Source organism: Bos indicus, chromosome 2 (assembly GCF_029378745.1).
Source record: "Bos indicus isolate NIAB-ARS_2022 breed Sahiwal x Tharparkar chromosome 2, NIAB-ARS_B.indTharparkar_mat_pri_1.0, whole genome shotgun sequence".
In the NCBI taxonomy this organism is placed as follows: Eukaryota; Metazoa; Chordata; class Mammalia; order Artiodactyla; family Bovidae; genus Bos; species Bos indicus.
In genome coordinates, this window is record NC_091761.1 from 116531434 (window position 1) to 116555116 (window position 23683).

The window sequence follows — 23683 nt, forward strand, 5'->3', positions numbered from 1 at the left end:
TCTGTCCTAACATCAAGTAATGGACTTAACAGACTGAAAAATCGACTCTTCCTGGATATACAAGGGAGGGGAGGATATGGGGCAAACTGTTGCCCCAAGACTGAGGGGACAGACAGAAAACCTGGTTTCATTTGGGTTTTCCGTAAGAGGTTATGGAAAAATCTGAATGAAAATTTTGGTCAACCCATATATTAGGGTACTCTGTTCTTAACAAGGTCTGCTTTTAGGGTTAATTAACTAGAAATTTCCTGATGGAATATTATCAGAGACTGATTGACCTGGAGAAGGGAAATATCCAATTCCAGTCCACTTTAATCATCCTGTCCCACATAAGGGAAGAGACAAATAGTGAGAAGCACTTGGGCAGTTCATAAGCTTATTGGAAAACTGAAGCTTAATCATAGGAGTATAGACTACTCCCCACCCCACCCCCACCTCACCACAGCATTATTAAAGGCCTGTCTTCAGCAGTTCCTTTTACTCAAGATACATCATCTAAGGTGATTGGTCAGAGGAGAATGGGCCAGAAAAATATACAGTTTGATGAGATACTTGGAGAAAGAAATGGCAACCCATTCTAGTATTCTTGTCTGAGAAATCTCTTGTAGCCTGGTGGGCTATAGTCCATGGGGTTGCAAAAGAGTTGGACACAACTCAGTGACTAAAAAACAAAACACGAGATAATAGCCAAAATCTCCCCCAATTTTTGTGAAAGACATAAATTTAAGGATCCAAGAAGTTCACTGAAAAACAAAGTAAATTCAAAGGAAAATATAGCAAAATACATAATAAGCAAACTGCAGAATATTAAAGATAACATATTGAAAATAGCCAGAGACAGACAAGACATTTCATATAAAGGAACAACCAAACAATTCAGATGACAGTCATGTGAGATTGGCAATTTAAATCCAGGTGCAGCTTTCTTTTAATGTCATGCTACTGTTTAGGAATGAATAAGGAATATTCAGTGATTTGCTTTAGATTTTGCAATAGATGCCTTAAGTTCCTCCTAGATTTCATATTTTAGTAGTTTGTGTATTTTCAGTGAAATGTAAAAATGTCCCTGTTCTTTTTCACTAGTATTAATTTCCTGAATTCTTATTGCTTGCCTCTTAAATCCTGTTGCTCTCATACACCTGGTGTAAGCAACATTTAATTTTTGAATTAATAATTATAATTATTATAATATTGTACTTTATAATTTCAAAATGTAGTTTTGAATTTTTGCATCGTAAAAACAGCTTGGTCATAAGCTATGCATGCTTTTTCATTCATGTACCTGAACACATGACCTTTATGAACAAAAATTCATATATAATCTGTTTTTACTCATAACTTTCTGGTTGCATACTGCCTGTATCTGTGGAGTCGAGTTACTAAAGTGAATATGAAAAAAAAAATTACCTAGGTTGTGTTCATTGATTATACAATTTTTTATTGCTAACCAATAAATTTTATTCATTGTTATATTGTTGTGCATGCTTTATAAATTACTACTTTTTAAATCTAGAAAGTTCTAAAGCCTGCTATTAAAGAACTGGATTTGAAAAAAAATTGACAATAGAATTTTTGTCAGAATACAGGAAAAATAGAAGACAGCATGATGTCACTTTAAAGGTGTGTAAAGAATAAACTAAAAATGACTCAGACAAGAAGACCTTTCAAATCACATGCAGATTTCAATGCCTGGGAAAGCAGAGAGAGAAGGAAAAATGATTCAGCTAGCTCTAGTGTGGCTCAGAGAAATTGTTGGCAGGCTGATGCTCTTTGAAGGGGCCCCACAGTGGACAAATATGGCCTGTCTCTAGTATCCTGCTTATGCTTGACTGTTGACCGGGAGTAGCCCAGAGAGAACTGCAAGAAAATGATGGTGCATTGGGACCAATGAAAGCAGCTGTATGAATTCTCACTAAACCCTGGATATACAGCAATAGATACTGGATGGTGGACAGGCACATGGACGCTACTACAGAAAGAATCTTTATCTTTTGAGAATTTCTTTTTTTTTTTCTCGGTATATATTGCAGTTTATTTCAATCACACAGACAAGCTTAACATGTAGGAAATGTAAATGCAACGTTATAGTAAAAATAGCACAGAACCAAACATTTTTATAAGGAAGCACACCTAAAGCATGAGAATTCAACATCCCTAAGTACCCTGTCTTCAGTTTTGAATGACACATGATGCTTTCAAATTTTGAAACAAACTTTGAGACCATGATGACTATTCTTTTTTTTAAATTTTTTAATTATTATTATTATTTTTTTTTACTTTACAATTTTGTATTGGTTTTGCCATACATCTACATGCATCCGCCACGGGTGTACACATGTTCCCCATCCTGAACCCCTCTCCCACCTCCCTCCCTGTACCATCCCTCTGGGTCATCCCAGTGCACCAGCCCCAAGCTTCCTGTATCCTGCATCGAACCTGGACTGGCGATTCATTTCTTATATGATATTATACATGTTTTAATGCCATTCTCCCAAATCATCCCCCCCTCCCTCTCCCACAGAGTCCAAAAGACTGTTCTATACATCTGTGTCTCTTTTGCTGTCTCGCATACAGGGTTGTCGTTACCATCTTTCTAAATTCCATATATATGTGTTAGTATACTGTATTGGTGCTGGAGAGGATGTGGAGAAAAGGGAACCCTCTTGCACTGTTGGTGGAAATGATGACTATTCTTAAGAGATTTCTGCCCCAGCACTAAGATTTGTACATTCAGTGATCTGCAATTGACTTGTTAGCATTTACACAGTGTATGGTACAGATATGTCACAGGTCGGATCACCCTGTTGAAGGAAAGAAGTACCTTCCTGTGAGGAGAAAGTATCCCCTGAACTGCACTCAGCTTAAGCCATGCAATGTACAAGAGCACAAAACCATCATAATGATGTGGCTCCAAGGAACATACTTTTGATAAGTAACCTAAGCTGAGATCTGTAATGAGTGATAGAATCTTCTTATCACAGAAAGAATAATTTTAATGTAGACCAAAAAGCATGAACAGGAAGAGACATATGCTACAAAAGGTTCACTGAATAACTACTGACTCCAAGTGACTGAGTATAAATAAAAAAGCTTGCTCCAAAAAATCTGCATTACCTTAAAAATGAGGGCAGGAGGGAGTATTGGTGTGCGTTTAGGCTCTAATTCCACTCAAGGGAAATTGTGGATCTCTCATAGGCAAAAACTTTCTGAAAGCCTCTTTTAATTATAATATACCTTCTGGTTAAATTGGACACTTACCATTGTATGACTTACTTAAACATGTGCTGAAGTAATGGGATAACTCAGGCAGCAAACACTTCCTTCTCGTTTAGGTTTTCTAGCTTGGTTTTTGCTGCTGCTGCATCTTCCTAATAAATCTGAACAACTCTGGTTTTTGTACTTAGGTATCGATCTTTAGCAAGAAAGCTGATCTTCAAAATTATCCTTGTAATAGCCAAGAGGGATATCATAATACTTTTATGATATTTGTTTTCTAAAATTAGCGTGTAGAAGAGTATGAAATATTGTTCCTTTTAAAAAAGATAATAGTTACCTAAAACATGTTTTTAAAAATTTTGCACGTGAGAAAGAGATTTAGAGAATAATAAGAATAACTGCCAATTTTGCATGAAAAAATCTAGATCACACTTTGATTTTTCCAGGAAAACACTTCAACAGGAAGCCCCTTTTCTTGTCACTCTGGGGGAGCTATATTCTAACTAACTTTTAAGCCAGGCACCTCTATCTTCTACTCATCTCTGGGCTAAGCACAACTTTCAGATCTTTTAATCCCACAATACCTTGCCTAACTTATTTGTTCTTTCTGTAGATCAAAGAAGTATTCTCTCTCTCTCTTTCAGTTGTGGCTCTCAGTTGCTTAGTCATGTCTGATTCTTTGTGACCCCATAGACTGTAGCCTGCCAGGCTCCTTTGTCCATGGAATTCTCCAGGCCAGAATACTGGAGTGGGTAGCCATTCCCTCCTCCAAGCGATCTTCTCAACCCAGGGATTGAACCCATGTCTCCCACACTGCAGGCAGATTCTTTACCATCTGAGTCACCAGGGAAGTGACTCAAGAATACTGGAGTGGGTAGCCTATCCCTTCTCCAGCGTATCTTCTAGACTCAGAAATCAAACCGGGGGTCTCTTGCATTGCAGGAAGATTCTTTAACCAGCTGAGCTTCCAGCCAAGCAGAACGCATGGTTTGAATCTCTGGGTCAGGAAGATCCTCTGGAGAAGGAAATGGCAACCCATTCCAATATTCTTGCCTAGGATATTCCACAGAGGAGCCTCCAGGCTATAGTCTATAAAATTATTGGTACTTTTGTAGCTCAAAGAAATATAAAGAATAAGTAACAGACTGGATGGCCTATGTCCCTTGGTCCCTGGTCACTAAGCACATCCCCACAGACTTCCCTTTCACTGGGGAGAATGGTTTGGGCCAATCCTTTGCTGCTATTTCAGAACCCCCCACCCCTTTCAGCCAACCCCTAATCAAGAGTATTGTGTACATAATGGTTGTGGTCTTTTTCTAATTATTTTTTACAATTCTCTTGGAAAAAGATATAAAAATCCGTTTATTTTTCTCTACCATTTTCCTCTGAGATTCTGGTCACTACGTCCTGCAGTGCTTGGAGCCCTCCCCTTTCTTGGATCATCCATTCTACTGCCCCTCAGTCAGTGGGCATGAAATGTAAAAGTTGTTTGGAAACTTGCCTTTCCCACTGCCTATCCTCCCATCATGTGCCCCAGTCTCCAGAAGAGATTTAACAGTACTTAAGCTTAGGCCGCTCTGTTATTTCCATCATCACAAGGGACACCAGCAAGAAGTCTCTTTTCTACCACTCCTGTTATGTCTCCCATCTCGGTGGCAGAGCACTCATAAATCTGCTAAGGAGCCTTGGGCATCAGCCACCTTTCACACCATGTTTCCCTTCTGCTGACTTCATTATGCTGTGCTAAAGCATCCCTGAATAGCTTGTTCCAGAAGCTCTGGAGTTGAAAAGATTTTTTAAAAACATTGACTCCTGTGGCATCAGATTTTGACTGTCTTTTGAGCACAGCAGTCCTCTGGCCTGGTACCTTCAAGATTTCCATCCCATCACCACTCTCTCAAAAAATAATGAGAACAACAAGGTTGTTCAGCAATGCCTTTAAACTTTGGAAAGTTTCATTTGCAATTAACGAAAACATATAAATTAAGAAATAGATTTTTTCTATTTTTGAGTAGAACTTTTCCAATTTCAATTTCTCACAGGTATTTCTATATTAGTTTAGATCAGTGTTAGTAGAACATGATTATAATAGGTTGAGAAATGCAGATGATTTCCTCACCAAAATCCTAACTCCTGGACTGTTATCTTATAAGGCAAATTAAAACCTCAGTGAGATATAATTTCACTTCTGTTAGCATAGCTATCATTTTCTTAAAAAATGACAAATGCTGACCATATATAGAAAATGAACCTTTGTACTCTGTCGGTAGAAATGTAAATTGATGCGGCCATAATGAAAAATAGTATTGGGATTTCTCACAAACTGAAAAATAGAGCTACCACATGATTCAGAAATCCTACTTCTTAGTATTTATTCAAAGGAATTGAAATTGTAATCTCAAAATGCTGATAGCTGACAGTACAGTATTACACACTTAAAATTTGATAAGAGGGTAGATCTTATGCTACATGATCTTAATACATATACGCAATAAAAAATATAATGATAATAAAGGGGGTGAAGGGATACTGATAAATGATGCCATATCTATGGTATTGATTGTACAGATAATATCTGAAAACTCAGTGAGTTGTATACATTTTATATGCACTGCCTTTTACATGTCAATCATATATCAGTAAAGTTATATAACAAAGAATAAGACATATATAATATGCATTATAGGTTGATGGATACATAATGAAGTCAGAGAGAAAAGCAGGATCCAGGTCATATAGGACTTGGTATACCAGGGAAAGAAGGTCATATTTTATATTAGATGAGAAGAAAATGGGAGATTTTAAATAGGGGTGTAAAACATATGATTTACGTACTTGAAAGATGCCTGTGGCTCACTGTAATGTATTTGAAAATGATGGTAGAGGAATGAAAGCAAGACCAACCAGGGGGCTGCTGGAAAAAATCCAAGTACTGATGACTGGACTTGGGTGGTGGTAAGAGAATCATGGAAAAGTACATGTACTCAGAGTATTGTTTTGGAGGTGCATAGACTGGACATGTGACAAATCTATAGGGAAAAAAAGAAAACACCTAGATTTTTGGCTGGAGAATTCCTCTGAGGAGGGAATGGACCAGTTGACTGGAGAACAGACAAGCTGGCAGGGAGCCCTGGGATGTGAGTATAGGCAAATGGTAGTGTGCATGGACCAGACCAGACCTGGAGCACTTCAGATGTTGCCTGTGTGAACAGGTAGCACCTTCCTTCTGCTGTGATGCCAAGTCTACAGAATGAAGTAATCTCTCCATGGATAAGTAGAGTGAGGGAAAGTCCATTGAAATCAAACCAGATGAGTTTACACCAAGTTTAAACCAGCCAATCCTAGAGGAAATAAACTCTGAATATTCTCTGCAAGGACTGATGCTGAAGCTGAAACTCCAATAATCTGGCCATCTGATGTGAAGAGCCAACTCATTGGAAAAGATCCTGATGGCTGGGAAAGATTGAGCAGGAGGAGAAGGGGACTGCAGAGGACAAGATGGTGGATTGCATCACTGACTCAATGGACATGAATTTGAGCAAGCTCTGGGAGATGGTGAAGGACAGGGAAGCCTGGTGTGTCGCAGTCCATGGGGTTGCAAAGAGTTGGACACGACTTAGCTACTGAACAACAAAACACACTGAATTAATGAAAGTTACATTTTTTGCCATTAGGCAAAGGGAACCTTGAAGCAGAAGCTGAGTTGTAGAAAACTCAGTTGACATATCTTTAATTGCCACGCTGCATCCGTACTTCTAGTGATGGGTTCCCGCTGAGACCTGTTTATCAAAGACTTCCCAAGTGCCCTGCAGGATGATAGCATATTGACAGATGTTTTCTCACTTAGTCTTTGCAAAAAGCAACTCAAGATTATTCCCATTTTTTATAAAGGACTCTTGAGCCTCCAAAGAGTTACATAATTTGCCCAGAGTCTCACAGTTTGAAGTGATAAGCCCAAAATTACAACCCAAGCAGGAAGAAATCAAAATCCTGTACTTTGTACAAAACCTGCACACATGCTCCCTCATCACAGTGCCTCTTGGGGAGTTGACTCATCTGGAATTAGTGGGAGGTGTTTATTTCCTCCCCTACTGCCCCAGGGGCTAAAGAACACTCTGTCAGTAATAGCTGGGTGCTTTCTGGTAAGCAGCCACCCTGTTTCCCTGCAGAAATGAAAATAACTTTTTTCTACCCCTCATGATTTTAAAAAATATAGCAACACAGCTTCTGGTGTAGGTCACTCTCCCTCTTCTCTTCCCCCATGTTGATTCTCAGATGACAATCTTGCTCTTTAGTTTATTGAAAAATGTGAAACAGTTGGAAGAAAATTCCATAGACACTAATCATTTTATCTCCCTGCCCACATGCACTTGAACCCAACATTATCTTTTATTTCTGAGAGGAAATGCTTGATTTAAGGAGAGAAAAGGTATCAAATAGCCTCTGAGCTTGGGAGAGTAAATGGATGGAAAGTGATCTAAGATGGATCGTGATAAGGAGGGAAGTTTCCTGGTAAGAAGAGCTTTAAGGAAGGAGAGGGCGTGGTTTGGAAGTGACCAGATGGAACAGAGAGAAAATGAAGAAGGACAAAATTTCTTCACTGAGGAGTCTTCAAGTTTTCCCTTTAGGACTTTTTCCTAATTTGGGGGATGAGAACTCATGTTATTTGCAATTTCATATAAAAATTTTTTTGTTTAAATGTGGTGTTTTCTATATCCCCATCATATAGTGATGTTTACACCAGATTTGACATTGAGAGACAAAAATGGAGAGAGGAAAAAAAGAGATTGATACATTCTCAAAGCTTTAACAGTGTTTCTGGCCTTGGTGCTTCAATTTTTTAGTTAAAAGGAATATATATATATATATATATATATATATATATATATTTGAAACGTTTTTCAAATTTCCATTAAGAAACATGGTTTACTTTTTAACCAGATGGCAACCCTCAGAGCATGTTGCTTAAGTAATCATTGAGGCTTGATAGCAAAGCATTCCTGCTTATCTTCTTGGTGGTGGTTTACTCGCTAAGTGGTGTCTGACTCTTGCAACCCCATGGGCTTTTGCCCACCAGACTCCTAGGTCCATTGGATTTCTTGGGCAGTAATACTGGAGTAGCTTGCCATTTCCTTCTCCCGGGGATCTTCCCAACCCAGGGACTGAACCTGGATCTCCTGCATTGGCAGGTGGATTCTTTAGCAACTGAGCCACTAGGGAAGGAAATGCAAATAGTCCAGAAATGTGTGTGATTCACTTTTTCCACAGATTCCCTTGCAGTATTTCTGGACACCAACTTCCCCATGTTTTTCTCCTTATATTCTTTTTTTTTTTTTTTTTTTTTTAAGGAATTTTGGTTTTATTGATTTATTTATTCCTGGCTGTTCCACAGGGCATGCTGGATCTCAGTTTCTGCCCAGGGACTGAACCCATGTGCCGCTCCAGTGGAAGCATGGAGCTTAAATGCTGAACTACAAGGGAAGTCTCACTCCTTTATTCCCATGCAAAGCTACATCAGTGCAATTAGACTTTCTGGAGAGCTGCCAGAGGACCACTGTACTGTCTTCTGTCACTGTGTTGTCCTGTCCTATGGCATTTTCTAAACACTTTCTAAGCACTTTCAGGCTGATAACATTCCAAAGCCATTATCAAGTTCTATCCAGAGCTGCTAACTCCTAACACCTTCAAATCTGCTTCGATGACAGGAATTTTGGTGTACTGACCTCCTTCACCTTGGCTTCATAATCACCACTAGATAAAATATATTAAAAGTTTAATTGAGCTCTAATAATAATTAAGAAACCTCTAACAAGTTCTGGTCTTTGTATGTTAAGCTAAAGGACACAGTGATTCAGCAATTAAGTCTGCAGTTGAATAAAGATATTAAGTTAATATATTCCATGAATGTGCAGTGCTTTATAATTAAAATAACTTTTAAAATAACTTTTTAATTCTACGTTAGACTAATTGGAATCTATTCACTTTCATTAGAACATAGATTTAAAAATGAATACTGACTCCTGTTTTCCTACTCATTAATTTAAACAAAAGCAAAAATATTTAGTATGCATAGCACATACATTAAAAGATCTGGGTAATTAAAACTGTCATCGGTGAGAGAAACTTGTCCTTTCTCCTTGCAGTCTTCACCTGCTCTAAAATATTGTGTGGTTTGAAGACTGTGAAAGCCATCAACATGTTGACTAGATTGTATCAAATGTAAGGAATTTAACATTTAGAGGGTGTACTAATTTCTCCACTTAAATTATACAAACAAAATGCTAAATTTTATTTCAAAATAAGTGTGTCTTTGACCCTATTATATACTTTAAATTTGCTTTTCTGCCTAAAAACAGACAATATTTCTCTGAAAGAATAAGAGTATTATGATACAGCCAGAAAAGAGCCTACTATGTAAAACCTGTCTTCAGAAAAATATCAACTCTTTCCCTTTGGATGGTATGTGGTTTTCTGGCTTTGATGCTGTTAACTGAAGAAATCCAAGTCCCATCTGTGACTGGAAAATTGAAATGGAGTCAGAATTGCTAAGAGAGCTCTCAAAAGCTGGGAGGCCACTGAGAAAGTGTGTCTCAACTGAGATGAACACACAACCTGAGAGCTGTGAGTTTCAATTTTATTTGGGGACCTTACTGAGCACTATATCCTGGGAGATAGCATATCAGCTCTGAGGGACTGAGCCAAAGAGGTAGGGGAAGAGGCCACTGTGGATAGATAGATAGATTGATTGATCGACAGATAGATGATAGATAGTAGGTCTATCTATTGGAGCTTCCCTGGTGGCTTAGACAGTAGAGAACCTTCCAGCAATGCAGGAGACCTGGGTTTGATTCCTGGAGCTGGAAGATTCCCCTGGAGAAGGAAATGCTAACCCACTCCAGTATTCTTTCCTGGAGAATTCCATGGACAAAGGAGCCTGGCAGGCTGTAGTCCATGAGGTTACAAACAGTCAGACACTATAGATAGAAGAGTCAGTGTCAGAGGGACACAACGTGAAAAAGACAAGAACAGCCTCTGCTGGTTTTGAAGATGAAACAACACAAGCCAAGGAATGCTGACAGGCTCTAGATGCTAGAAAGAGCAAGAAAACATATTCTCCCCTACAGCCCCCAGAAAAGTGCACAGTCCTGCCTATACATTTATTTTAACCCAGTGAGACCCATTTCCGACTTCTGACCTCCAGAACTCTAAAATAATAAACTTGTTATTGCTTCCAGCCAGCAAGTTTAGGTGTTTTTTGTTTCAGCAGCCAAAGGTAATCAGTACATCCATTTTTGTAAATACGTGTTTCTGTATGTGTGTGTATCTGTGTGTGCGGGTCTACTTTGGGGCCAAACCCACAAACTGACTGAAACTTTTGGAATTTATCTGAAAGGTGACTATACACATACCCAAACTGGAACACCATATTTGCCTTATTCCTAATACTTTTGAGCTCAAAAATTCTTTGAGACTCAGTACATTTGAAGTGATATAAAAATATTTAACTGTAGAGACAATTCTCAGTTCAGTTCAGTTGCTCAGTTGTGTCCGACTCTTTGCGACCCCATAGACTATAGCCCACCAGGCTTCCCTATCCATTACCAACTCCCAGAGCCTCCTCAAACTCATGTACATTGCACTGGTGATGCCATCCAACCATCTCATCCTCTGTTGGCCCCTTTTCCTCCTGGCTTCATCTTTCCCAGCATCAGGGTCTTTTCAAATGACTCAGTTCTTCATGTCAGGTGGTCAGGTTGAAGTTTCAGCTTCAGCATCAGTCCTTCCAAAGAATATTTAGGACTGATTTCCTTTAGGATGGACTGGTTGGATCTCCTTGCAGTCCAAGGGACTCTGAAGAGTCTTCTCCAACACCACAGTTCATAGTCCAACTCTCACATCTATACATGACTACTAGGAAAACCATAGCTTTGAATAGATGGACCTTTGTAGGTAAAATAATATCTCTGCTTTTTAAACTGTTGTCTAAGCTGGTCATAACGTTCCTTCCAAGGAACAAGTGTCTTCTAATTTCATGGCTGCAGTCACCATCTGCAGTGATTTTGGAGCCCCCCAAAATAAAGTCTTTCACTGTTTCTATTGTTTCCCCATCTATTTGCCATGAAGTGATAGGACCAGATGACAAGATCTTAGTTTTCTGAATGTTGAGTTTTAAGCCAATTTTTTCACTCTCCTCTCTCACTTTCATCAAAAGGCTTTTTAGTTCCTCTTCACTTTCTGCCATAACGGTGGTGTCATCTGCATATCTGAGGTTATTGATATTTCTCCCAGCAATCTTGATTCCAGCTTGTGCTTCATCCAGTCCAGCATTAGTCATGATATATTCTGTATATAAATTGAATAAGTATGGTGACAATATACAGCCTTGATGTACTCCTTTCCTGATTTGGAACCAGTCTGTTTGTTCCATGTCCATTTCTAACTGTTGATTCTTGACATGCATACAGATTTCTCAGGAGGCAGGTCAGGTGGTCTGGTATTCCCATCTCTTGAAGAATTTCCCACAGTTTGTTATGATCCACACAGGCAAAGGCTTTGGCATAGTCAATAAAGCAGAAGTAGATGCTTTTCTGAAACTCTCTTGCTTTTTTGATGATCCAGCAAATGGATGTTTTTAGCCATTTGACCTCTGGTTCCTCTGCCTTTTCTAAATCCAGCTGGAACACGTGGAAGTCCACATTTCATGGTACTGTTGAAGCCTGGTTTGGAGAATTTTGAGCATTACTTTGCTAGTGTGTGAGATGAGTGCAATTGTGCAGCAGTTTGAGCATTCTTTAGCATTGCCTTTCTTTGGGTTGGAATGAAAACTGACCTTTTCCAGTCCTATGGCCACTGTTGACTTTTCCAAATTTGCTGGCATATTGAGTGCAGCACTTTCACAGCATCATATTTTAGGATTTGAAATAGCTTGACTGGAATTCCATCACTTCCACTAGCTTTATTCGTAGTGATGCTTCCTAAGGCCCACTTGACTTGGCATTCCAGGATGTCTGGCTCTAGGTGACTGATCACACCATCACTGTTATCTGGGTCATGAAGATCTTTCGTGTATAGTTCTCTGGGTATTTTTCCACCTCTTCTTAATATCTTGTTTCTGTTGGGTCCATACCATTTCTGTCCTTTATGGAGCCCATCTTTGTATGAAAAGTTCCCTTGGAATCTCTAATTTTTCTTGATGACATGTCTAGTCTTTCCCGTTCTATTGTTTTCCTCTATTTCTTTGCATTGATCTCTTAGGAAGGCTTTCTTATCTCTTTTTGCTATTCTTTGGAAGTATGCATTCAAATGGGTTTATCTTTCCTTTCTTCCTTTGCCTTTAGCTTCTCTTCTTTTCACAGCTATTTTTAAGGCCTCCTCAGACAACCATTTTGCCTTTTTGCATTTCTTTTTCTTGGGGATGGTCTTGATCCCTGCCTCCTGTACAATGTCATAGTTCTTCAGGCACTCTGTCTACCCAATCTAATCTCAGAGCCAGTTCCCTAATAAGAGACAATTCTAGAAGTAATATTTTTAAATAGACATACCATATACTACACTCTCATCACAAATAAATGCAAATTTTTGTAAAAATCTCCTAAGTATCCAAACTATATTTTCCAAACTAGTCAATTTAAACTAATACATTTTGTTGAGAAAACAATTCAGTTCAGTTCAGTTCAGTCGCTCAGTCATGTCTGACTCTTTGTGACCCCATGAATTGCAGCATGCCAGGCCTCCCTGTCCATCACCAAACCTGGAGTTCACTCAGACTCACGTCCATCGAATCAGTGATGCCATCCAGCCATCTCATCCTCTGTCATCCCCTTCTCCTCCTGCCCCCAATCCCTCTCAACATCAGGGTCTTTTCCAATGAGTCAACTCTTCGCATGAGGTGGCCAAAGTACTGGAGTTTCAGCTTCAGCATCATTCCCTCCAAAGAAATCCCAGGGTTGATCTCCTTCAGAATGGACTGCTTGGATCTCCTTGCAATCCAAGGGACTCTCAAGAGTCTTCTCCAACACCACAGTTCAAAAGCATCAATTCTTCAGCGTTCAGCTTTCTTCACAGTCCAACTCTCACATCCATACATGACCACAGGAAAAACCATAGCCTTGACTAGATGAACCTTTGTTGGCAAATGTCTCTGCTTTTGAATATGCTATCTAGCTTGGTCATAACTTTTCTTCCAAGGAGTAAGCGTCTTTTAATTTCATGGCTGCAGTCACCATCTGCCGTGATTTTGGAGCCCAGAAAAATAAAGTCTGACACTGTTTCCCCATCTATTTCCCATGAAGTGATGGGATCAGATGCCATGATCTTCGTTTTCTGAATGTTGAGCTTTAAGCCAACTTTTTCACTCTCCACTTTCACTATCATCAAGAGGCTTTTTAGTTCCTCTTCACTTTCTGCCATAACGGTGGTGTCATCTGCATATCTGAGGTTATTGATATTTCTCCCGGCAATCTTGATTCCAACTTGTGTTTCTTCCAGTCCAGCTTTTCTCATGATGTACCCTGCATAGAAGTTAAATAAGCAGGGTGACAATATACAGCCTTGACATACTCATTTTCCAATTTGGAACCAGTCTGTTGTTCCATGTCCAGTTCTAATCGTTGCTTCCTGACCTGCATATAGATTTGTCAAAAGGCAGATCAGGTGGTCTGGTATTCCCATCTCTTTCAGAATTTTCCACAGTTGATTGTGATCCACACAGTCAAAGGCTTTGGCATAGTCAATAAAGCAGAAATAGATGTTTTTCTGGAACTCTCTTGATTTTTCCATGATCCAGCGGATGTTGGCAATTTGATCTCTGGTTCCTCTTCCTTTTCTAAAACCAGCTTGAACATCAGGAAGTTCATGGTTCACATATTGCTGAAGCCTGGCTTAGAGAATTTTGAGCATTGCTTTACTAGCATGTGAGATGAGTGCAGTTGTGTGGTAGTTTGAGCATTCTTTGGCATTGCCTTTCTTTGGGATCAGAATGAAAACTCACCTTTTCCAGTCCTGTGGCCACTGCTGAGTTTTCCAAATTTGCTGGCATATTGAGTGCAGCACTTTCACCGCATCATCTTTCACGATTTGAAAGAGCTCAACTGGAATTCCATCACCTCCACTAGCTTTGTTCGTAGTGATGCTTTAACATATACTAAAAAGAAAGGTGTTCAATGTTCCACCGACTTTCCACATGCCTTTTGTTAGTCTGTAATAGCTATCGTTAAACCATGGGATCAAATATAGATGGACACACTTATTTTTCAAATGCCATCTGTTTTCTTCTGCAGGGCACTGTGAAATAAAAGCTCACCAACAGCTTCATGGATTCTTCCCTGTGTTGAAGATACTGAGTAAATAGAAGTGACCATAAGTGAAGTCTAGTTTTTTATAGGGAAGCAGATAAAAGACATGATCCAGTGGTATGCATCGAGTCAAGGTATGGACATTTGAAATGATAATAGACTAAACTCATGTGCTAACTTTTCATGTCTTTTCACGCCATCTTACTGAGAACCCATAAGCCAGGCAGTAAATTTCTAAAGCTATACATCCCAAACATCCTAAACCACAGTGTGTCTTATTCTTGTTTATTACTCATGGAAACACAATCTAACTCTGGAGTGGCAACAGGCACAAATGACAAATTTTAGATTTGGGTAAAACCCTCTGCCTATATTTAAACGAGTATTTTTGCACCTTTCTTACAGTTTCTTTCATTATCCAAAATGAAAAGAGGGGGAAGAAAGAAGACGATTGCAAGACCACCTGGTGAAAGTCTATCTGATGACTTCTAGACCCTGAAAGGAGATGCCAAAGACATCAGATAGAAGAAAGAAAAACTTTGTCTTTTCCCTTTCTCCACCACCATATCTTCCTTGAATGCTTCTCATTGGCTAATTGTATCTAGAAACCAGAGAACAAAAAACCTGGGAAATATAGATTCTTGGGATACAGATTAAAGATGGAGAGGCCAGAGAATTAATTTGGGAAGAAAGAAAAAAGTGATTATCATGCTGAGCTTTGCCACAAAATGAAGAGAAAGCATTCTGTCACTTCTTACATATGTAGAAGCAAGGCAATGTTTACATTTCATTTTATTTTCACTGACTCTGACCACATCAAAAAAGAATTCACTGATGCAGATAGGGTAATAGTTGCGTAATTACTCATTTTGATTATTTAAATTTTTAATCGGAGGATGATTGCTTAACAATACTGCGTTAGTTTCTGCCATCCATCAACATGAATCAGCCATAGGTATACATATGTCCCCTCTCTCTTAAACCTCCTTTCCACCTCCCATCCCATCCCACCCCTCTAGGTTGTCACAGAGCATCAGGTTTGGGCTCCCTGCATCATACAGCAAATTCCCACCATCTATTTTGCATATGGTAATGTAAATGTTTCAAAGTTGCTCTTTCAATTCATCCCTCTTTCCCCTTCCCCCATTGTGTCCACAAATCTGTTTGTTCTCTATGTTTGCATCTGCATTGCTGCTCTGTAAATAAGCTCACCAGTATCGTCTCTCTAGATTCCATATATATGTGTTAATATGTGATTGTTTTGCTCTTTCTGACTGACTTCACTCTGTATGATAGACTCTGGGCTTATCTGCCTCATTAGAACTGATTCAAATGTGTTCCTTTTATGGCTAAGTAATATTCCATTGTACATATGTACCACAAATTCTTTATCCACTCATCTGTTGATGGACATCTAGGTTGCTTCCATGTCCTAGCTGTTGTAAATAGTGCTGCGATGAACTTTGGGGTACATGTGTCTTTTTCAATTATGATTTCTTCAGTGTTCATGCCCAGTAGTAGGATTTTGGGGTCAGATGTAGTTTTATTGCTAGTTTTTTTTAAGGAATCTCCATAAGACTGGCAGCCCACCAGGCTCCCCTGTCCCTGGGATTCTCCAGGCAAGAACACTGGAGTGGGTTGCCATTTCCTTCTACAACCCATGAAAGTGAAAAGTGAAAGTGAAGTAGCTCAGTTGCATCCGACCCTCAGCAACCCCATGGACTGCAGCCTTCCAGGCTCCTCCATCCATGGGATTTTCCAGGCAAGAGTACTGGAGTGGGGTGCCATAGCCTTCTCCATGTATCAATTTACATTCCCACAAACAGTACAAGAGGGTTCCCTTCTCTCCACACTCTCTATAGCATCTCCAAAATATATAAGAACCTCATAAAGCTCAATACCAGAAAAACAAACAACTCAATAAAAAAGTTTGCAGAAGATTTCTGTCTAAAAGCTCAAGGCTTTATTGAGCTGTTTGTTTTTCTGATACTGAGCTTTATGAATTGCTTGTTTATTTCGGAGATACTAGAGAGAGTGTGAAGAAAAGGGAACCCTCTTGCACTGTTTGTGAGAGTTAACACCAACAACTGTTGGTGATAGAGTCACTTCTTAAGTGGTGAAGTTACCATTTACAGATAATTTGGTTTCAATGTCCATCATTTAGCTAACAATGATGGAGTGCAGATGTACAAAATAGCATGTATAAATTGAATTTTAGAAATTAAAAATAAGGTAGAAAATATCCTTGTTGTTATTGCAAGACTAACGGTGAATATAATCAATGTTGAGTGTCTGCCCAGGGCACTTGTGAAGTTCCCTACATTGCGTCTCAATGACATATTGCCATGTGATCTACTACAGACTCTAGTAACAGCTCATGTTTGATTGTGTCTGTAGTGGGCAGATTACCAGGCTCTCAAAAATGTTGGTACCCTAATCTCTGGAACTTGTGAATATGTTGTGACACTGGATTGGCCAAAAAGTTCATTTGGGTTTTTCCATAACATCTTAAAAAAAATAATTTTTTAGACAACCCAATACATATCAAAAGGGACTTTGCAGGTGTAATTACGTTTACAGACCTTAAAATAGGAAAATCACCCCGATGACACCTCTGTATGACCCTACTCAAACTACATGGGCCCTTTAAAGCAGAGCACTTTCTCCTGCTGGAGTCAGAGATACAGCAGAAAGAGAACTCAGAGCCATCAGAAGCACCCATGGAACTTGACATGATGTACTGTTACTGGCCCTGAGATGTAGAAATCAAAGTGCAGGGGCCAGACAGAAGCTCATAGTACACATGAGAGGGACTGTGGCACCCTTTAGAAGCAAATGCTATAGCCAGACTGACTACCACCAATAGAGAGAGGATAAGCTCAGCCCTCCAACCACAAAGAACAGGACTTGATCAACAACCTGAAAGAGCTTGGAAGTGGATTCCCCAGAACCTTCCAGAAGAAACACATTCCACTTTCCAGCTGCATGTCCTCTAACACCTGTGTTTTGCTCCTGTTCCCAAGCACTCCAGACCCTATGATCCTTCCACCCCATTAAATCCACAGCACCTGCCAGAATGCTGCTTCATACCCTGATAAAGTCCTTCTCACCTTTAATCTCATCTTTAACCTCATCTTTTATCTTGTCTTTGGTTCTCCTAAGCTGCTTTAATCACATCCCTATTTAGTTATTCAATCAATTTTAACTGAGCACCTGTATATGCCTGACAACCTGCTGTGGGTATTTTGGACTAAAGCAGATACTGTTTATGCCCTTCTCATGAAGAAATTTATAAGATGCAGAATAAAGAAAGCAATGAGGAGATAAAATGACTCATAGACCTGTGTGGCATTTGTCTAGTCATGTATAATTTATTTCTTTCCATGCATCTCTTTCAAACAAGTTACTGAGCTCCACAGAGCATCTGATAAAGGGAATTCTCAACACAGATCTGGGACTGATACAGGAATTAAATGACCTATTGACAGTGTCATGAACCAGACAAATTCAGGCAAGTTAGAAAACCAAGGAATCCAAAGAACCCAGAAAAAAACTAATCTATCTTTCCTAAGAAAGATGTAATGTAGCTGAATACTCAGTGGGAGACCAGGCATCTTACCCGAGGAGCTGCTACTTTTAACAAGAAAGCCCTGTCTCAAAGGTATCCCTGTTCTGTGTGCCAGAGTGCTGACAACATGGGGAGCAAGCAGCAGTGGAAAACAAAAGAAGGATCAAAGGAAAATGAACAATTTTGAGAAGTGAAAATAAATATACCAGTTTCTGTTTAGTACTTATGGCTGAGTGTACCCAGATTTGCTATAAAATATTAATATGTTAGCATCATGACCTGACTAAGGTCAATATCCTTTGGCATGACCCCCTCATGGCAAGTCTATTCCTGGATGATGTTTGGCTGGTAAACGTGCTTCTGTGAACACTGTCTTTGACAAAAACAATTTTGTGTAATGTTTTGTGGCCGTTCCCTTTACTTGTTTACTAGTGTTTTTTTTCTTACTATGGGTAAAAAATATCAAAGTCTATTATCTTTATATATTTATATTTCTATATATGTAATTTCATTTAGTTTATTTCTATTAAGTACACTTACTATTAAAATGTTCAAAACTGGGGAGAGTTAAAATCTCTTTAAAAATTAATTTGAAACTGATAAATTCTTACAATAGTTTGAACATACCCTCTCCACGTCTTCAGTGGTTCATTCTTTGCCTTAATTTAATCTGGCTTCCCTTGAAAGGTTCTGCCTAAAATTGCCAGTGATGTTCACGTTTTAACTTCAGTGAGAATTTGTCAGTTCTCATCTTCATTCACCCCTTCACACTGTTCAACAACTCTTTCCACTGGTTTCTAAGATATTAAATCCTGCAGATGTTTTTCCTGTCTCTTTGTAGTTTTCTTGCTGAAGCCTACTCTCATGTCTTTTAAATATAAGTGTTAAGAGATAAGAAAGCCTTCTTCAGAGATCAATGCAAAGCAATAGAGGAAAACAACAGAATGGGAAAGACTAGAGATCTCTTCAAGAAAATTAAAGATACCAAGGGAACATTTCATGCAAATATGGGCTCTATAAAGGACAGAAATTGTATGTACCTAAGAGAAGCAGAAGATATTAAGAAGAGGTGGCAAGAATACACAGAAGAACTGTACAAAAAAGATCTTCATGATCAAGATAATCACGATAGTGTGATCACTGACCTAGAGCCAGACATCCTGGAATGTGAAGTCAAGTGGGTCTTAGAAAGCATCACTACAAACAAAGCTAGTGGAGATGATGGAATTCCAGTTGAGCTATTTCAAATGCTGGAAGATGATGCTGTAAAAGTGCTGCACTCAATATGCCAGCAAATTTGGAAAACTCAGCAGTGGCTAAAGGACTGGAAAAGGTCAGTTTTCATTCCAATCCCAGAGAAAGGCAATGCCAAAGAATGTTCAAACTACCGCATAATTGCACTCGTCTCACATGCTAGTAAAGTAATGCTCAAAATTCTCCAAGCCAGGCTTCAGCAATACTTGAACCGTGAACTTCCTGATGTTCAAGCTGGATTTAGAAAAGGCAGAGGAACCAGAGATCAAATTGCCAACATCTGCTGGATCATGGAAAAAGCAAGAGAGTTCCAGAAAAACATCTATTTCTGCTTTATTGACTATGCCAAAGCCTTTGACTGTGTGGATCACAATCAACTGTGGAAAATTCTGAAAGAGAGGGGAATACCAGACCACCTGACCTGCCTCTTGAGAAATCTGTACGCAGGTCAGGAAGCAACAGTTAGAACTGGACATGGAACAACAGACTGGTTCCAAATAGGAAAAGGAGTACATCAAGGCTGTATATTGTCACCCTGCTTATTTAACTTCTATGCAGAGTACATCATGAGAAACGCTGGACTGGAAGAAACACAAGCTGGAATCAAGATTGCTGGGAGAAATATCAAGAACCTCAGATATGCAGATGACACCACCGTTATGGCAGAAAGTGAAGAGGAACTAAAAAGCCTCTTGATGAAAGTGAAAGAGGAGAGTGAAAAAATTGGCTTAAAGCTCAACATTCAAAAAACGAAGATCATGGCATCCGATCCAATCACTTCATGGCAAATAGATGGGGAAACAGTGGAAACAGTGGCAGACTTTATTTTTTGGGGGGCTCCAAAATCACTACAGATGGTGACTGTAGCCATGAAATTAAAAGACACTTATTCCTTGGAAGGAAAGTTATGATCAACCTAGATAGCATATTCAAAAGCAGAGACATTACTTTGCCAACAAAGGTCCATCTAGTCAAGGCTATGGTTTTTCCTGTGGTCATGTATGGATGTGAGAGTTGGACTGTGAAGAAAGCTGAACGCTGAAGAATTGATGCTTTTGAACTGTGGTGTTGGAGAAGACTCCTGAGAGTCCCTTGGACTGCAAGGAGATCCAACCAGTCCATTCTGAAGGAGATCAGCCCTGGGATTTCTTTGGAAGGAATGATGCTAAAGCTGAAACTCCAGTACTTTGGCCACCTCATGCGAAGAGCTGACTCATTGGAAAAGACCTTGAAGCTGGGAGGGATTAGGGGCAGAAGGAGAAGGGGACAACAGAGGATGAGATGGCTGGATGGCATCACTGACTCGATGGACGTGAGTCTGAGTGAACTCCAGGAGTTGGTGATGGACAGGGAGGCCTGGCGTGCTGCGATTCATGGGGTCGCAAAGAGTCGGACACGACTGAGTGACTGAACTGAACTGAATGAACTGATGGGCTCAGTTCTAGCTACATTCTTCTCTTCCTTCTATATTTTGTCTTGAGAACTGAGATCTTTTCTGACAATATTACTTAGATAACACTACCTTTGCCAACAAGACTAGTCACTTGTCCAGGAGAAAAATAAGGCAGTTTTCTTTGGAAGAGTCCCACAAGTCAATTTATTGGGCAGGGTACTGTTTACCTGTAACAAACAATTTGCTTATCTACCGCAGTATGCTTATCAAGTATCACGTCCAGTCCCTCGCTTCTCTGTGTCCACCAATCCTAAACTATTATATCATAAACTTTCCTCACTCCAGATCAGTTCCTCTGCTTAAAATATTTGCCTTAAAGCATGGCAGCTCAACATCCAAACCTCTGGTGACATTTCATTTCTAACTTCCCCAGATTCTGATACAATGTTGAGACTTCATTAAGCTGATGTTCCCTCTTTCTGTAGTTAATTCTAGTTTTGCCTAATTAACAGCTTGTCAGTTGATCTTTTAAGGAGTTCATAACTCCCTAGATGACTTTCTCCATACCCATCACTCAGACTGCTACTAATTTTCTTATTTCCATATATGTTATAGATCTTTGTCTCTAAGTTAATGTCTAATATATCTTTTTATTTCCATTTCCAACACCACCACCTTCAAACAAACCAGCATCACCTAAACCACTGCATTGTCCATTGTGCTCAATATTTTAGTTCTTTACACCTTGAAACATCTTGATCTTGCTCAGTGTTTAAGGATATGACTTCTACAAGTTAAGGATGATTTATCTTCTGTTCAGCAAATCTGTCTCATACAACAGTAGCTTTTTATTCATTAAATCTAAATAGGAACAAATATAATCTTAATAGTTAATACATATTATCCCATTTTTAATAAGAGCATTGTATCTACATGCCTAAATCTATCTATTCTATCTAGCATCTATTTATCTATGCATGGAGATTGAAAGATATTACTTAAGAATAGTCTGATTATTTATCATTAACTCATATAATTTTTTAGTTTTTAACTGTAAGATTTTAGCATACAATAAAACCAAAATGATTTTTAAAGTATGGTTTTATATTATTATTGAACTCTACTCTGTGAAGAGGACAGATTAGTCACACCAAGAGAAGCAAAGACAAGTTAATTCAATAAAAAGAATCTGAGCAGTGTAAAGTTATCTTTTACATTAACAAGACTGTGATAATAACAAACATTATCCTATTATAGATATAAATATTACAAACCTTAAGGCAGGTAGGTGTTCCTTTTCATCCAGTTTATACTCAAGGACATACTTTTTTTTCAGCATTCTACAATTTTTTCATTGTATTTTACAATTGATTTCATTTTTCCTAAAGAACTCCTTTCTAAAGACTTTCATACTTGGTTCTAATTTGGACTGTCATCTGGGCACTGACTTTCACCATCATCCAGTTCCAGTTCAGTGGCTCAGTCATGTCCGAATCTTTGCGACCCCATGAATCGCAGCACGTCAGGCCTCCCTGTCCATCACCAACTCCCGGAGTTTACTTAAACTCATGTCCACTGAGTCGGTGATGCCATCCAGCCATCTCATCCTCTGTCGTCCCCTTCTCCTCCAGCCCCCAATCCCTCCCAGCATCAGGGTCTTTTCCAATGAGTCAACTCGTCACATGAGGTGGCCAAAGTATTGGAGTTTCAGCTTAGCATCAGTCCTTCCAATGAACACCCAGGACTGATCTCCTTTAGGATGAACTGGTTGGATCTCCTTGCAGTCCAAGGGACTCTCAAGAGTCTTCTCCAACACCACAGTTCAAAAGCAACAATTCTTCAGCGTTCAGCTTTCTTCACAGTCCAACTCTCACATCCATACATGACCAGTGGAAAAACCATAGCCTTGACTAGATGGACCTTTGTTGGCAAAGTAATGTCTCCGCTTTTTAATATGCTAAGTTGGTCATAACTTTCCTTCCAAGGAATAAGCGTCTTTTAATTTCATGGCTGCAGTCACCATCTGTAGTGATTTTGGAGCCCCAAAAAAATAAAGTCTGCCACTGTTTCCACTGTTTCCCCATCTATTTGCCATAAAGTGATGAGCTCAGATGCCATGATCTTCGTTTTCTTAATGTTTAACTTTAAGCCAATTTTTTCACTCTCCTCTTTCACTTTCATCAAGAGGCTTTTTAGTTCCTCTTCACTTTCTACCATAACGGTGGTGTCATCTGCATATCTGAGGTTATTGGTATTTCTCCAGGCAACCTTGATTTCAGTTTGTGCTTCCTGCAGCCCAGCGTTTCTCATGATGTACTCTGCATAGAAGTTAAATAAGCAGGGTGACAATATACAGCCTTGATGTACTCCTTTTCCTATTTGGAACCAGTCTGTTGTTCCATGTCCAGTTCTAACCGTTGCTTCCTGACCTGCGTACAGATTTCTCAAGAGGCAGGTCAGGTGGTCTGGTATTCCCCTCTCTTTCAGAATTTTCCACAGTTGATTGTGATCCACACAGTCAAAGGCTTTGGCATAGTCAATAAAGCAGAAATAGATGTTTTTCTGGAACTCTTTTGCTTTTTCCATGATCCAGCAGATGTTGGCAATTTGATCTCTGGTTCCTCTGCCTTTTCTAAAACCAGCTTGAACATCAGGAAGTTCACGGTTCAAGTATTGCTGAAGCCTGGCTTGGAGAATTTTGAGCATTACTTTACTAGCGTGTGAAATGAGTGCAATTGTGCAGTAGTTTGAGCATTCTTTGGCATTGCCTTTCTCTGGGATTGGAATGAAAACTGACCTTTTCCAGTCCTTTAGCCACTGCTGAGTTTTCCAAATTTGCTGGCATATTGAGTGCAGCACTTTCACAGCATCATCTTTCACAATTTGAAAGAGTTCAACTGGAATTCCATCACCTCCACTAGCTTTGTTTGTAGTGATGCTTTCTAAGACCCACTTGAC